Raw genomic sequence first — 14,583 nt, 5'->3', positions numbered from 1 at the left:
CCCATCTGTAAAATGAGAGGCAGACTCTGAGATGAGCTACAAAACCCCTTTCAATGCCACTATCCTATGATTCTAAGGACACACTACTAGAAAGCAGTAGAGTGGAGATGGAACCCACATCATCTGTAGTCTCTTTCCTCTGGACATGCTGCCTCCCACTGCAGGGAATTGCCCCAAGCAGGAGTGACAACTGACCCCTTTTCAACATTCTGAATTATGCAAAAGATGTATGCAAGTTTTCTTCCACTCTATTTGTAGTGGTTTTCCTATTGGAGCATTCCTAAAGTAAAGAAAAATAAATGCACTTCCAATGCCTAAAGGTCATTGGAACTAGCAAAATAAAATAAAAAGAGTTGGGCTGTGAAGTCCGAAGGTTCAAATTCAAGTTCTGCTACCTACTTTCTGTGTGACAGCATTTCTAAACCTTGGTTTCCTAATCTATAAAACAGAGATAGTAATGCCTACCTTTGCAGAGTGATAAGAAATGGAAGAGCCATACATGTAAAATACCTGCCACTGAGCCTGGTAAATATTTATTGAACATTCTAAGCATTTTAGAAGTGTTATCTGATGACTACTCATAACAACCCTATGAAACAGGTACTATTATCCTCATTTTACAAATGAAGGATCTGAGGCACAGAGAATTCATTTCCCCAAAGTTAGAGTCATTAAATGGAGAGTCAAACTAGATAGTTTAATTGTAAGACCCACACTGTTGGCCATTAAAAAATAGTTACTATCTGTAATCAGACCACGTCCAAGTAGTCTTGCATAGAAATGTTGCCTCCTGCCCAGCCGGGCATGGCTCAGTGGTTAAGCGTCAACCTAGGATCCAGGCGATCAGGGTTCGATTCCCGATCAGGGCACATGCCCGGGTTGCGGGCTCGATCAATGACTCTCTCATCATTGATGTTTCTATCTCTCTCTCTCCCTCTCCTTTCCTTTCTGAACTCAATAAAGATATATTAAAAAAAAAAAAAAATTGCCTCCTACAATTCGTTAGGGTTAAGCTAAGAAATCACAAACACCTTGACTCTGCTGGTATCAAACACAAATTTAAAGACTGCATTTCAGGGTCATGGACTAAGCTGGCACAAGGACAGCATTTAAATAATGTGTGTTTGCTAGGACAGGCCCAACAGCAAAGCATCACTGGAAAAGTTCTTTGCCATCTTTGAAGCTCCAGGCTCAAATGAGTGCATATGGGGCCGACAAGCTTTTTCTGTGGAAGTCCATCCTAAGAAATCCTTCACTTTGTGGGAAACTCTGGATGAAAACTAACCTTGATGTCTTCTCTGCCTGAACAGGTTCTGGTCTGCCATTTGAGCTTTGTGAAATTAATTTCCTTAATGTTTTCAGAAGTTTGCTTTTCAGTGATCATAGCTAATTTACCTGCTTCCTCCTAGGGCCACAATTACCTTATGATAGTGGAAGAGAACAGAAAGAGAAAAGGGAGCATATTTTGATAATGCTGTCCTCTCACTGAATTTAAGAACATCCATAGTCTTGCATTTTGCCTTTAGCTTGCACCTTTATCCTGCCATGATTCAAAGTACTTCTCATAAAAAAGCCTTTGAAGTTTCACCCTCCAACTTTACTCCTAGCTGAAAGGTCAAGGAAAACTAAGCCAATCAATTTGGAAATGCTTCCTTCTAATTCAGTTGTAGCTGTTGTTACACACGAATGTCTGGCTCAAGAGGGAACAGGTATGTCATCCGCACCCAAACAGGCCTCAACCGATGAAGTTACCTGACCGGAAATGCCTGACTCCCATTCTGAGAAAGGCTCTCTAAAAGGTTCTGGGACAAGCACAGCTTTATGCTTTCTGAAAATAGAATCTGGAGGTTATGAACAAGAACAAAATTCTACCAAGGTCCTGATCCTGACACTGCCTCCAAAGAGCCCCTAAGTAGCTACCTAGGCAAGGTCTGATCCTGTTCTGTGCCCCCACTCCCACCCCAAGAAATGGAGTTAATACCTCCCCAGATGGCTACAGGGAAGATTAAGGGTTATTATTCTTGGCATCTAACTCTGTCACAGCTCTAGCAATTGTGACCTTGTTCATCCTAAAATAAGACATTAAATATAAAAATACAAACAGTGATCCCTCAATCTTACTCTACAGTAGGGTGAGAATTTTCTTTCTACAAGGCCTCTGGCACTGTCTCCTATATTCCAACCTGTTGACTGAAACCTCCTCTTATTCAGGCCTTAAGTTTCTAAGGTATTAGTCACTAATGCCACAAAGCCCTTCGAGGAGTCAGCAGCTATTACTAATAGCACAAAGAATGAACCCCAGAGCTCTCAGGGTTTCAGTCAGGTCTGAATTTACCCTGAAGAAGCCAAAGGGGTACCCCTTTACACCTAAGCCTGGACTCTTGAGGGCAACCAGTGAGATCTAGTAAAAAGTGTATATTAGATAATTTCGTCCTCATAAACCCATTGTAAAAGGGTGCTGTCACAAGTCTCATTTCAGAGAAAACTAGCTCAGCAAGGACATGATTTACCCTAGGTCACAGAGCTAAAAAAGTGCAGACATAGACTCAAATATCAGCCTTACTACTACTAGCTGTGTAACCTCCAGTACATTTTTTTAACTTTCTGGAATCTGTTTCCTCATTTGTAAAGTGAAGATAATGATAATACCTACCTCCTAGGGGATTTCTGAGGATTAAGTGAGATATTACAGGAAAAGTGTCTAGCAAGTGCCTGGCACAAAGTAAGTATTAAGTGCATGTTGGTATTTGTGTGTGTGTGTTTTTGTTTGTTTGTTTTTTAATCCTTACCTGAGGATATTTTTTCCATTGCTTTTCAGAGAGAGTGGAAGGACAGAGAGAGAGAAATATCAATGTGAGAGAGATACATCAATTGGTTGCCTCCCACATTCTCCCCAACTGGGGCTGGGGATCAAGCCTGCAACCGAGTTTTGTGACCTTGGCAGGAATCAAACCTGTGACCCTTCAGCTTGCAGGCTGATGCTCTAACCACTGAGCAAAACTGGCTAGGGCTGCCTGTTAGTTTTTTACAGATGACAATGACAGGATTTTGACATAATTTTCACATAACAGAATTTAAAGTACTAAAAAATAATTTAGTTCAATTACCTACATAAGTATGAACTCCTCTACATATCCTTGATAAGAAATGGTAAAACTCTCCTTGAATACCTCCAGTAATGGGTAGCTCACTCTCTCACAAGGCAGCCCATTTTGTTTTTAGAAAGTCAAATTCTCTCCTATCAAGCTGTCTACCCTCTTGGAATTTCCATCCTTTGATCCTAGCACTGCCTTCCAGAATCACACAGAGAAAGTCCAGTTCCCTTTCCACATGACTGTTCTTCAAGTATTTGAAGCCAGGTATCATGTTCCCCAGGCTCTTAGCTTTGGTCCTTGCAGCTCTTCCTCATGTGTCACAGTCCCTGAAGAGTCAGACCTTGGTTTGAATTCTGATCCTTGACTTTACTAGCTGTGTGACCGTAGGCAAGTTATTTAACATCTCTGAACCTGTATCTTCATATGTATAATACAGAAAACGATTTTAACCTCACAGGGCAGTCATGAGAATTAAATTAGTTAAAGGAAGAACACTACTTAGGACAGAGCCCAACATAAAACAGTCACTTTTCAGGATGTATGTCAATTAGTATATATCTCTCAAGTAAATTACTCAGAATTAAATGTAACACCATGGGACTGGTTTCTGACAGCAAGTGCCAGGGTTTGGGTTTTTGAAGAGCTGTCTATGAAGAAAGCACAGCCTAGGAGTTACGTGGGCCATCTGCAATGGCAGCCCAAAGATGCAGTGGAGAATCTGGAAAGGTGAGGATGAAAGAAGAAAAAGGGACGTATCATTAAACCAGTGACCCAAAAGAAAAGGTAAGTATCACCGTATTACAAGTTATCTATTACTTCCTCCCTTAGACCCAGGACTCCACATGTGAGCCACATTTCCTAATTCAAAAAGGAGAGACAAGCCGGGCCAGGCATGGCTCAGTGGTTGAGCGCTGACCTAGGATCCAGGCAATCAGGGTTCGATTCCTGGTCAGGGAACATGCCCGGGTTTCGGGCTTGGTCCCCAGTCGGGGGTGTGCGGGAGGTGGCCTATCAATGACTCTCTCATCATTGATGTTTCTATCTCTCTCTCCCTCTCCTTTCCTCTCTCTGAAATCAATAAAGATATGTTTTAAAAAAAAAAAAGGAGAGAAGAAAATAAAAATAATGAAAATCACAGTTCTGGGTCTTCCCAGTAGTTGGTCCCTCAAGGTCCACAGATGTTTAATGAGGATCTTCAGTTGTATCCTTTAAGATCCTGAAGTTCAGGTGTGTGAAAATACCCTACATAGGATGTCCCAGGACTCAATACTGAGTTCCTTTCAGCTAGAAAAATTGTCAGTTGTGTGACAATTCTAAAACTCAAAACTTGCTAATCATAAATGTTAACACCACCACCATAATCTACACATATTCTCTTTCCTTCAGTAATCCTAAGGGAAGGAGTCCCAGGTAGAAATATGGATTGTTCAATTATTCTGCAGCGTTGACCCAAAACACTGCTATTACAAACTGAGATGTGACTTGAACATAAGTGCCCCTAAATAGGTCAAAAGAAGGATAGCCCAGCTGGTGTGGCTCAGTGGTTGAGCACTGACCCATGAACCAGGAGATGATGGTTCGATTCCTGGTCAGGGTACATGCCTAGGTTTCAAGCTTGATCTCCAGTAGGGGGCACGCAGGAGGCAGCTGATGGATGATTCTCTCTCATCATTGATGTTTCTATCTCCCTCTCCCTTCCTCTCTCTGAAATCAATAAAAACATATATTTTTTAAATCTCTTTAAAAAAAAAAAGAAAAAAGGATAGTAGGACCCCAGAATTATTCAAGCAGCATGATCACAAACTATGGCAGGAAAGGTAATTTCCTACCTGCCAATGAAATACAAACAATCTGTAATAAGGAAATCCATTGTTAGTTTCAGATTCAGCCCAAAGAAGCCCCAACAGTTACCCCTTAGTCTGTCACAGAGGATCTATCAACAGCCAAGATTCAGTTCAATTCCTTTAAAAATATAAAAATTACAGCCCAGGCCAGTATGTCCCGGTCAGTTAGAGCGTCAACCTGTGCACCAAAGGGTCACATGTTTGATTCCTGGTCAGGGCACATACCCAGGTTGCAGGTTTGATCCTGGGTCAGGGCGTGTACAGGAGGCAACTAATCCATGTTTCTCTCTCATCTCACATTGATGTTTCTCTCTGTCTCTTTCTCTCCCTTCTTCTCTCCCTAGAATCAATGAAAAACATATCCTTGGGTGAGGAGTAAAAAAACAAAATAAAATAAAAATTACAAACTTGGCCAGTTTGGGTCAGTGGTTAGAGGACTGGCCCATGGATCAAAGGGTCGCAGGTTCAATTTCTGGTAAAGGGCATATACTATGGTTGCAGGTTCGATCTCCAGCCCCAGTCGGGCACGTGTGGGAGGCAACCAATCGATGTGTCTCCCTCACGTGGATGTTTCTCTCTCTCATTCCCTCTCCCTCCTCCTCTCACCTTTCCACTCTCTCTAAAAAATCAATGGAAAAATATTCTTGGGTGAAGATTAAAAAATAAAAATGGTAAAAAAAATAAAAATCATAAGGAAGAATAAGCCAGAACAAAAACCAGAAACAGCCTTAAGTAGGTCCTTCATCTAGTGAACAGAGACTGACCACTCAAGAAGGACTGTAAGGAACAGAAAAGCTTAGTGTGGGCCATTGGGAATACCTGTGCCCTACCTAGGTAGGGATTTCATGTCTGTAAGTCAAGACATGCCCTCAGAATAGTTTTATTCTCAAAACTGTTTCAGGCTTTATTAAAAAGAAACTCTTAACTATCACTTTACCCTGATCATCTACCCCATCCTTGGGAAGAATGGGGAAGCTACAGCCAACCTGCCAGGCTTCTACGCTCACAAACTTGAGAGGAAAACTTTAAAGTTGCAACGCCTCTACCTCAAGAAGCTAAAGAAAGTCACAGAAGAAAAGGACTTTGGGGGATATAGTCAAATGAGGCTGTTAGACATTAGTCATAAGTTCCCATACCTCTTTTCAAGAGACCCTGTTAGTACACCTGCAGAGGAGAGCGGGAGGGCACTAAGCAAATTCAACCTGGCTGGCAAAGGGGCGTCCCACTGCAGCTTTCAGTAACAAGAATTGGATCCTGCAGGTTCGCTCTCTTCAACTCCACACTTTCTATTTACTCTTTGAAGTTACTACTGAATAGCCTGCCCCGTCCCAAGTAAAGGCCCTTTGTACCGGCAATACAGTTGCCTGGTGGAAATACTTTGGCAGAGTTCAGTTTGGTGCCAGGATAGGTCACTGAAGGCATCTGCGACTGGCAGAGCCTGGTCAGGGACACACCGACCGACTCGAACAGAAAGAAAAGGGGGGGGGGGGGGGGAGAAAGAAAGAGAAAGAAGGAAAGAAAGAAATCAAGAAAGGACGAGAAAGAAAAAGAAAGAAAGAGAGAGAGAGAGAGAGAGAGAGAGAGAGAGAGAGAGAGAGAGAGAGAGAGAGAGAGAGAGAAAGAAAGAAAGAAAGAAAGAAAGAAAGAAAGAAAGAAAGAAAGAGAGAAAGAGAAAGAAAGAGAGAGAGAAAGAAAGAGAGAGAGAAAGAGAGAGAAAGGAAGAAAGAAAGAAAAAGGGAAAGAAGAAAGAAAAGAAAGAAAGAGAGAAAGGGAGAAAGGGAGAAAGAAAGAACGGGAGAAAGGGAGAAAAGGAGAGAAGAAGGGAAGGGAGGGGAGGGAGGAAGGAAGGGAGGAAGGAAGGGAGGGAGGAAGGGAGGAAGGAAGGAAAGAAGGAAGGGAAAGGAAAGGAAAGGAAAGGAAAGGAAAGGAAAGGAAAGGAAAGGAAAGGAAAGGAAAGGAAAGGAAAGGAAAGGAAAGGAAAGGAAAGGAAAGAAGAGAGAGAGAGAAAGAAAGAAACTAAGAGGGCAAGGTAAACGTTGCCCTCTAGGCACTTCCACCTGCCCATTTCTTCCTGAGAGCCGCGCCAGATCAGGTGTCAAACAAAAACTCCGCAAAAAAAGTCCCGTGATGGGACGACTTTCACCTCTCCCACGGCAGAGCCTCTCCGGACTCCCAGAGCCTTCCCCCGACGTCCCAGCCAGCCCTCCGTGTCCAGCCCGCCCCCGGCCCACTCTGCCCTTCGCCCCAGCGAGGCCTGAACCCGTCTCGGGACACCCCGGAGCCCCGAGGTAGGCGAGCTCAGGCTCCCGGGCCGGCTAGGTTGGGGCCGGCCCAGAGCGAGCGGCCCGAGTGCCGGGGCTGCGGGAGCCAGTCCAGGGAAGGGGGCGGCAGCTACCCGTACCTGTCAGGCCTCTTCCCAGGACCGGCGGCGGTGCAACTTCAGGAGCCCATGTCCGTCGGGGGGCCCGGCCCCTCTCCCGGGAGGGGGAGCGCGGATCCCGGGGAGAGGGCTCGGGGGCCCAGGCAGCTCTAGCCCCTTCCCATGCTCTCCGCCCGGCGCCTGGCCGGGGCCGGACAGCGCCTCCGCCCGCCCCTGCGCACCGTCTCACACCCGCGCTCACACACACTCACACTCCCTCGCGCGCTCTCACACACGCACTCCCCTCCCTCCTCCTGCTCTGTTTATCTCCTCCAGCTGTCTGGGGACCCAGGAGAAGCCCAGCAACGCGCCTGCGCCACGTAGTCTCCGCCCCCACCCCGCGCCTCACTGCCGGCGGCTACGCTACGAAGAGAGCGCCTGGCCGTTTCCAGAATGGCGAGCCGGGTTCCCCTCCACTCGAGCCCGGTCAACGTCTGCTGCCGGCGGCGCCCACTAACCTGCTAGTGTGGGAGCCCCCGCACTGCCGCGACCAATCCGCTTTGCCGCTCGCCGGACCGGCAGCCAGTGGGCGGGCGGGAAAGCCGGACTCAGCCCTGGGGCATCTTGGGAGTCGTAGTTTTTCCTCTGTCTAAGCGCTCCCACAGAGTGGGCCCACCCCGCCCAGTTGCCATTAGTTACCCAGACGCACCTCCCACCCTACATCCACGTAAACTGCTCCCTCATGTCGCTTCTGAGAGAAACCTGGCACTCACCCTTTGCTCCGCTGAGCTCGACACAGTCTTTTAAAAGCCTCCTTATGACTTTCGCAGAGTCCCAGAATTGCAGGACCCTCAGGCTAGATCCTCAGGGTTCCCCACAGCAAGGCTCAGCATCTTCCTTTCTGCTCTGGGAGGCTGCACATTCCTCACTCTCCCGGGCCTGAACGAAGACAATAAAAAGGGATCAGTTCTACACGGAATGGCCTGAAGGAGAGCCAGCCAACACACTCTGGGAGCCCTCAGGCTGATGCGAGACACAAGATACATTTGAGACTGGTGGAGGCACTGCCGTTCCCATTTCTGAGGTAGAGAAGCAGTTCGAGCCTTTTTACCTCCTTTCTAAGGAAGTTCCCAAGGGGACAAGGCGGGAATTATGCTTAACTTCTGAAGGCAGATACCAGGCCCCACCCATAAGGAGCCTCAAGTCAGAAAAGGAAGTCAGTGTCATCTTCTGAGAATGGAAACTTGTCACTCACCCATAGGGTGCCATTTGTTAGATAACAATACTTTGTTTTTATTGAGCATTTACTATGTCAGCACTCTTTTGAGTACAGTTCCTTAGATAGGTACTGTTACTATACGTGTTTTGCAGAAGATGAAATTGATGCATAAAGACGTTAAAAGCCACTTGCCTAGGGTCACATAGCTGATAAGGAACCAAGTAGAGCTTCAAACCCAGATCTGCCTGACCCCAGAGTTGGAGCTTTTGAACAATTCTCCCTCCCGTGAAAACCAAGCTGCACCCATCCTCAGGAAGGACTGAATATACAGTCCTGAGATACTTAATGATAGTGTTACTGGAAGGGGACCTCACCCTTGGCAGTTCTGTCTAGGACCAGCCAGTAGTGTGTGGGTTCTTGACTTCGTGGAGGAAAAATTTCACAACACGAGTCCAGATGACGAGGGAACATTTATTAAAGATGGGGATGGCCCAGCCAGCGTGGCTCAGCAGTTGAGCATGGACCTATGAACCAGGAGATCCCAGTTGGATTCTGGGTCAGGGCACATGCGCTGGTTGCGGGCTGGATCACCAGTAGGGGGCATGCAGGAGGCAGTCAATCAATGACTCTCATCATTGATGTTTCTATCTCTCTCCCCCTCTCCCTTCCACTCTCTGAAATCAATAAAAATACAAAATAAAATAAAAAGCTGGGGATGTAAAACAAGAAAGGGCTTAGCATAGAAGAAGCAACAGGAGAGTCTAGGCTGGGCTGCCCTAGCTCTCTGGGAAGTCAGAGAAAAGGGGACCTTGGGAACAGGTTCAGGGGACTAGCCTTCAAGGAGTTGCTGCTGCTCATTGCTCCCCAGTTTAGAAGTTTCATGGGGCTCCTTAGGGTTTAGGAGATGCCTGCCTGCCTGTGAGGGAGGAAGAGGGGAAAGGGAATGAGGGGGGGCCTGCTCCCCAGAGAGCACAGCTGGGTCCTTTGTCTTGAGGCTTTTATTTCTCTCTTGCAGGTGGGAGTCTTAGGAGAGGATGTCAACAGGATATTCATCAGTTTCCTAGGTGTGCTACTTTAGGGTTGTGATCTTCACTGATTCATCAGTGTTAGGGCAGGAGGGGTCGTCAGTCATCAAAGCTGGTCCTGGTGTCGCCCATCTGGTTTCACTGCTTTTCTGAGTCTGAAGCTGAAATACAACTGAGGCTAGATGTTCTTTCTAGGGAGGTGACCTATATCTGCTGTAAAGTGCTCTGTCAATTTGTTCAGCTATCTGTCTCAGTTTCCCTATTCCACTTGTCCCGGCTTACTGCCCTGTCTCAATAGGAATACGTATTGAGAAATGCATCGTTATCTGATTTTGTCATTGTTCCAACATCACAGACCTATTTGGTACAGTTTACACACCTAGGCTGCAATGGTACAGCCTATTGCTCCTAGGTTATAAGCCTGTACAGCGTGTTACTATGCAAAAAGCACGAGATTAAATCAAGCATAAGAGGAAATAATCAACACATGCGGTAAGCATGAGATGTATGAGGCTGCTACTACCACAGCAACATGACATACTGTTTACAGCATACTTGTTTTTTATAAATAGAAAGAGTACACTCTTAAATAATAATAAAAAGTATAGTATAGTAAATACATAAACCTCTGACAGTTGTTTACTATCATTATCAAGTATTATGTACTGTACATAACTGTGTGCACTATACTTTTATATTACTGGCAGTGCAATAGGTTTGTTTACACCAGCATCACCACAGACTCATGAGTAATGCACTGTGCTACAAATTTTCTGCCGGCTATGACCTCGCCAGGCAATAGGAATTTTTCAGCTCCATTATAATCTTAGGAAACCACTGTCATGTATGGGGTCCATTGTTGACCAAAATGTCGTTATGTGGCTCATGACTGTCCATATTTCATATTTATGGTGTTTGCCCCATGTTTATCATTCCATGAGTTGCTCGGTTTTTTCTTCTGCTGCTCACATCCAGAATTCCTGCAGCTGAGCGTTCGCTGCCTCCCCGTGCATTCTGCAGGGTGAAACCGCGAGCTGGGCCTGTGGGACGAGATGGAGCTCCTGCAGGTCCTGAGTCTCGGACCACAGCAGGTCAGTGGCCACCGTGGCCTCGGAGGCCATCGATGAATTCTCTTCAGGGCAAATGATGGGAGAGTTGGTACATTAGTGGGGGAAGACAAATATGGAAACAAATACTATGAAGACAAGAAGCAGTTCTTGGCCGTCTGGAGAGTTTGTCTATGCTACTAAAATGGATGGCAAAACACATTCTAGGGTGGAAGCATGGTGTCCCCGAATGGTACCTTGGCTTCACTGTATGACCGATCATCTGCTAACAACAAAACCGCCTACTGCTAGTAAGTTCATTTGGACAAACCATAAATTCAACATGAATGGCACTCCAGAAAATATGTACCTTATTTCACCACCAGAAAGAAGATTCAGGGGTGGGTCCCCCCTTCAACACCCTACAAATAAAGACAATGAAGAACAATTTAAACATGTAAAACATGAGACTTTTCCTGTAACTGCGCTTTTACTGCTTACTGTTAACTTGATTAATATTATTTGATTTTAAAAAAAGATTATGCCTGGCTGGGTAGCTCAGTTGGTTAGAGTGTAGTCCCCATACATCAAGGTTGTGGGTTCATTCCCTGGTGAGGGCACATATAAGAATCAACCAATGAATGCATAAATAAGTGGAACCAAAAAATCGATGTTTCTCTCCCTCTAAAATCAATAAAAATTTTAAAACATTTTTTAATCCTTAAAGAAGATTATGAATTGGTCTGTAGCTCCCAAGGGGTGATTTTGTCCTATTTGGAGGAGTTAGAACCTACCCTGGTGAAATTAGCTTTGTGAAATGCCTTTCTCCTGAAAATGTTGTGGGTCATTCCTCCTGATCTCTCCTCCACATACGTCCCACTGAATATAACAAAATCATAAACTTTGGGACAAGAAGAAAGCTTTGAGATCATTTATCCATAGACCCCCCCCAGGTTCAGGCTGAAACCCTGGTTATGGTCACTGGATCAATTAAACTGAATACTAGCTAACACTTATTGAATATTTACCATGGGAGATAAGTGCTTCTCAGTGAATTAAGTAATACTCTCACAAATCACATAGCTAGAAAGTGGTACAGTTGGGATAAAAACCCAGGTTATTTGAATCCACAACCCTCATTTAAAACCCTTGTTCTATGCTGGCATTATCACAGAGGATCTTAGAAATACCAACAGAAGTGTGGGTGAGATTTCTGTGACTCCTAGCACAGTCTTTGGCAAAGAGCAGACAGTAAATACTTGTTGTCAGAATGAAAATTTACATATATATATACACATATATATATATTGGGGAGGGGAAGGGAGAGGGAGAGAGATAGATAAAAACATCAATTATAGGAAAATCATTGATTGGCTGCCTCCTGCACTGCCCCCACTGGGGATCAAGCCCCCCAACCTGGGCATGTGCCCTGAGCGGGAATCAAACCTTGATCTCCTGGATCCTAGGTCCATGCTCAACCGCTGAGCCACGCCTGGCCAGGCTTGCCTTATTTTCTTACAATTTTTTTCAAGAAATAAAACATCAGAGATATGTTCTAAGCCCCAGTGTATCCCTCCTTTCACCCATTCCTTTTCCTCTCTCCTCAGACATAATTGCTTGCCTGAAGGTTTTATTTCCACATGATTTTTTAAAACTATGTATGTATGAATCCTTAAATAGCATATAATGTTGTCTGTCTTATTTAAAAATTTTATAGACATGGTATCAAGCTGTATATAACCTTCTGCAACTTTTTTCACATTTTGTTTTATCCATGCTGATACCTGTCCTTTGGTTTAATCACTTTAACTGTTTTGTAGTGTTTTATATTATGAATATATCACAGCTAATTTCCCCATTCTCCAGTAGATTGTCTCTACTATTATTATTATTTGCTATTTCATATAGTGCTACAATAAACACACTTACTCCTGTAGCCTGTGTCTATGTTCATTGCTGAAAACTTGGAAGCTTAAAAAAAATAGAAAGATGCCTGGCCTGGCGTGGCTCAGCAGTGGAGCACCCACCTAGGATCCAGAATATCGCAGTCCGATTCCCCATCAGGGCACATGCCCAGGTTGCAGGCTCGATCCCCAGTGCGGGGCGTGCAGGAGGCAGCGACTGATTCTCTCTCATCATTGATGTTTCTGTCTCCTTCTCCCTCTCCCTTCCTCTCCCTGAGATCAATAAAAACATATTTAAAAAAACACACCTGAGTATCCAAATCATCTTAAACACTCAGCACCTGTGTTCAAGCTGTTGCCTCCACTTGGAATCACTCTCTTACCTTCATTTATCTTACTGATCTTTTGTTCCTTCTCTAAACCTTGACCTAGCTAGTCTAAGAAAGAATTAGCCAGTCTCACTCCCCAAACTTGCGCAAACGTGGGTCTGAAATTTAGAATCAAGTGGGTCCTAATCTGCTCTCTGCTCACCACCCTCAGTTCTCTGTTCAGCCCTTCTCAGGAAAACAAGTTCTCTGTCTCACAGAGCAACACGCTTTCTTGTACTCTGATCATTAGCCAGTTCTTAATAATAAAGATATTACACTTATTTGTCTCAACTCTGTTCTCTGTGGCAACATAGATTTGTGTATTAAATGAGGTGATATTTGTGTAAACTGTAAAGGTCTGAGCCACCCTGGTGAGAGGTAGCAGGAGTGGTAGTCATAATGATCCCTTTTGCCCCTAAAAAACTTCAGATAATGAATACAGCTCTCATATCCCCACTGTCTTCTCTTTCCTAAATGAAAGGTCTCCGCCTCTTTTAAATTGTACCAAAAAAGGGGCAAAGATTGATTGGCACTAGTGGGAATGTGCAAGAGACTGTGTCAAGGAATTCTATGGCACTCCCAAAAGAAGCATTCCAGAAACGTCTACGAGATGATGGCCCCATTAGAATAGTTAGCAGATCAGTTGGGACTGTTTTTAGCTGCAAGTAATACATAACCTGACCAGCAGGGGCTTTGACACATGAGGTTGAGTTTTCTCACATGACAAGAAGTCTGGAGGAAGGTGATTGTTGTAATTAGTTCAGCTGTTCAACATAATTCATTTCTATTTTTTTCTGCTCCGGCACCCTTTAGTTTTCCACTGTAGTAACGAAATGGCTGCTACAGCACCAAGCATCATATTTATGTTCAAGGCATGAAGAATAGGGAGGAGGGAGCAGCACTAGCTGCCTTTTATGAAGAAAGCAAAAACTTCTTAGAAGCCCCTAAAAGATTTCTGCTTGTATCTCACCAGCCAGAGCTATGTCATGTAACCACCTAAATGGTAGGTCTGGAAAAGTCTGAAAAGTAATTATTTAGTATTTCCAGTCTGTACTGCAAAGGAAAAGAGATCAATGAATAGGTATTGGGCTAGCCAACCAGGAGTAATCTGTCATAGAACCTTTCACGGTGATAGTTTTGGGCAGAACTCAGAGTCCAGGGGCTAAACCCAGTCCATATGGTTAGACTCTCAGTGGTGCCAGAATTCCTAGTATTAATCAAAATCAGGGAGATGACTTCTGCTAATCAAATTCACAAAAGACAGATCAAATAGAATTCTAGTGTTTTAATACGTAATGGGGAATAGTTGTTAACCTTGCAGACAATAGAGCAAAGTTCTTCCCCAAGGAGCAGGTTAGTGCATACAGGCACTGAAAAGCCAAGATTCCATGACCTGTTGGATGAGCAGGTTATTTAGCCTCTTTATGGCTCTGTAAATAGAGTATACCATATGCCACCATCTACTTGACAAGAGTTATAAGTAGAAATCAGTACTATGCATATGGAACACATTGAAATTACGAAATTCAAATTTTAAAACACCAATGAATCAGAGAACTGACTATGAAACCTCAAGACTTACTGTAAAGCTGCAATAATCAAGACAATGTGGTATTGATGAAATAGATCAATGCAACAGATAGAGGACCTAGAAATAGACCCACACAGATATAGTCAACTGACTATATTTCACTATCATTGACAAAGGAGCAAAGACGATTCA

General features: G+C 44.3%; 1 protein-coding gene and 1 pseudogene across 2 annotated transcripts in view; one reads left to right on the top strand and one right to left on the bottom strand.

Annotated features, from left to right (window-relative positions):
• The window catches only part of WDTC1 (WD and tetratricopeptide repeats 1), a 55,704-nt gene extending 47,537 nt beyond the window's left edge, over positions 1-8,167 (bottom strand). Inside the window, exon 1 of one of the 2 annotated variants that reach the window (XM_016216702.2) lies at positions 8,072-8,167. The gene's annotated coding sequence lies outside the window, so the exon portion shown is untranslated. Of the gene's footprint in view, positions 1-7,340; positions 7,483-8,071 lie in introns of those variants that run through there. The other variant, XM_016216695.2, reaches the window with a different exon arrangement.
• Positions 8,168-10,594: 2,427 nt separating this feature from the next.
• On the top strand, positions 10,595-11,020 carry LOC107540048 (NADH dehydrogenase [ubiquinone] 1 alpha subcomplex subunit 12 pseudogene; annotated as a pseudogene).
• Positions 11,021-14,583: the final 3,563 nt, after the last annotated feature.

This window comes from Miniopterus natalensis, chromosome 9 (genome assembly GCF_054644295.1).
Source record: "Miniopterus natalensis isolate mMinNat1 chromosome 9, mMinNat1.hap1, whole genome shotgun sequence".
Lineage (NCBI taxonomy): Eukaryota > Metazoa > Chordata > Mammalia > Chiroptera > Miniopteridae > Miniopterus > Miniopterus natalensis.
The sequence above is the reverse complement of the archived record's forward strand: the minus strand, read 5'-3'. Positions and strand labels throughout refer to the sequence as shown.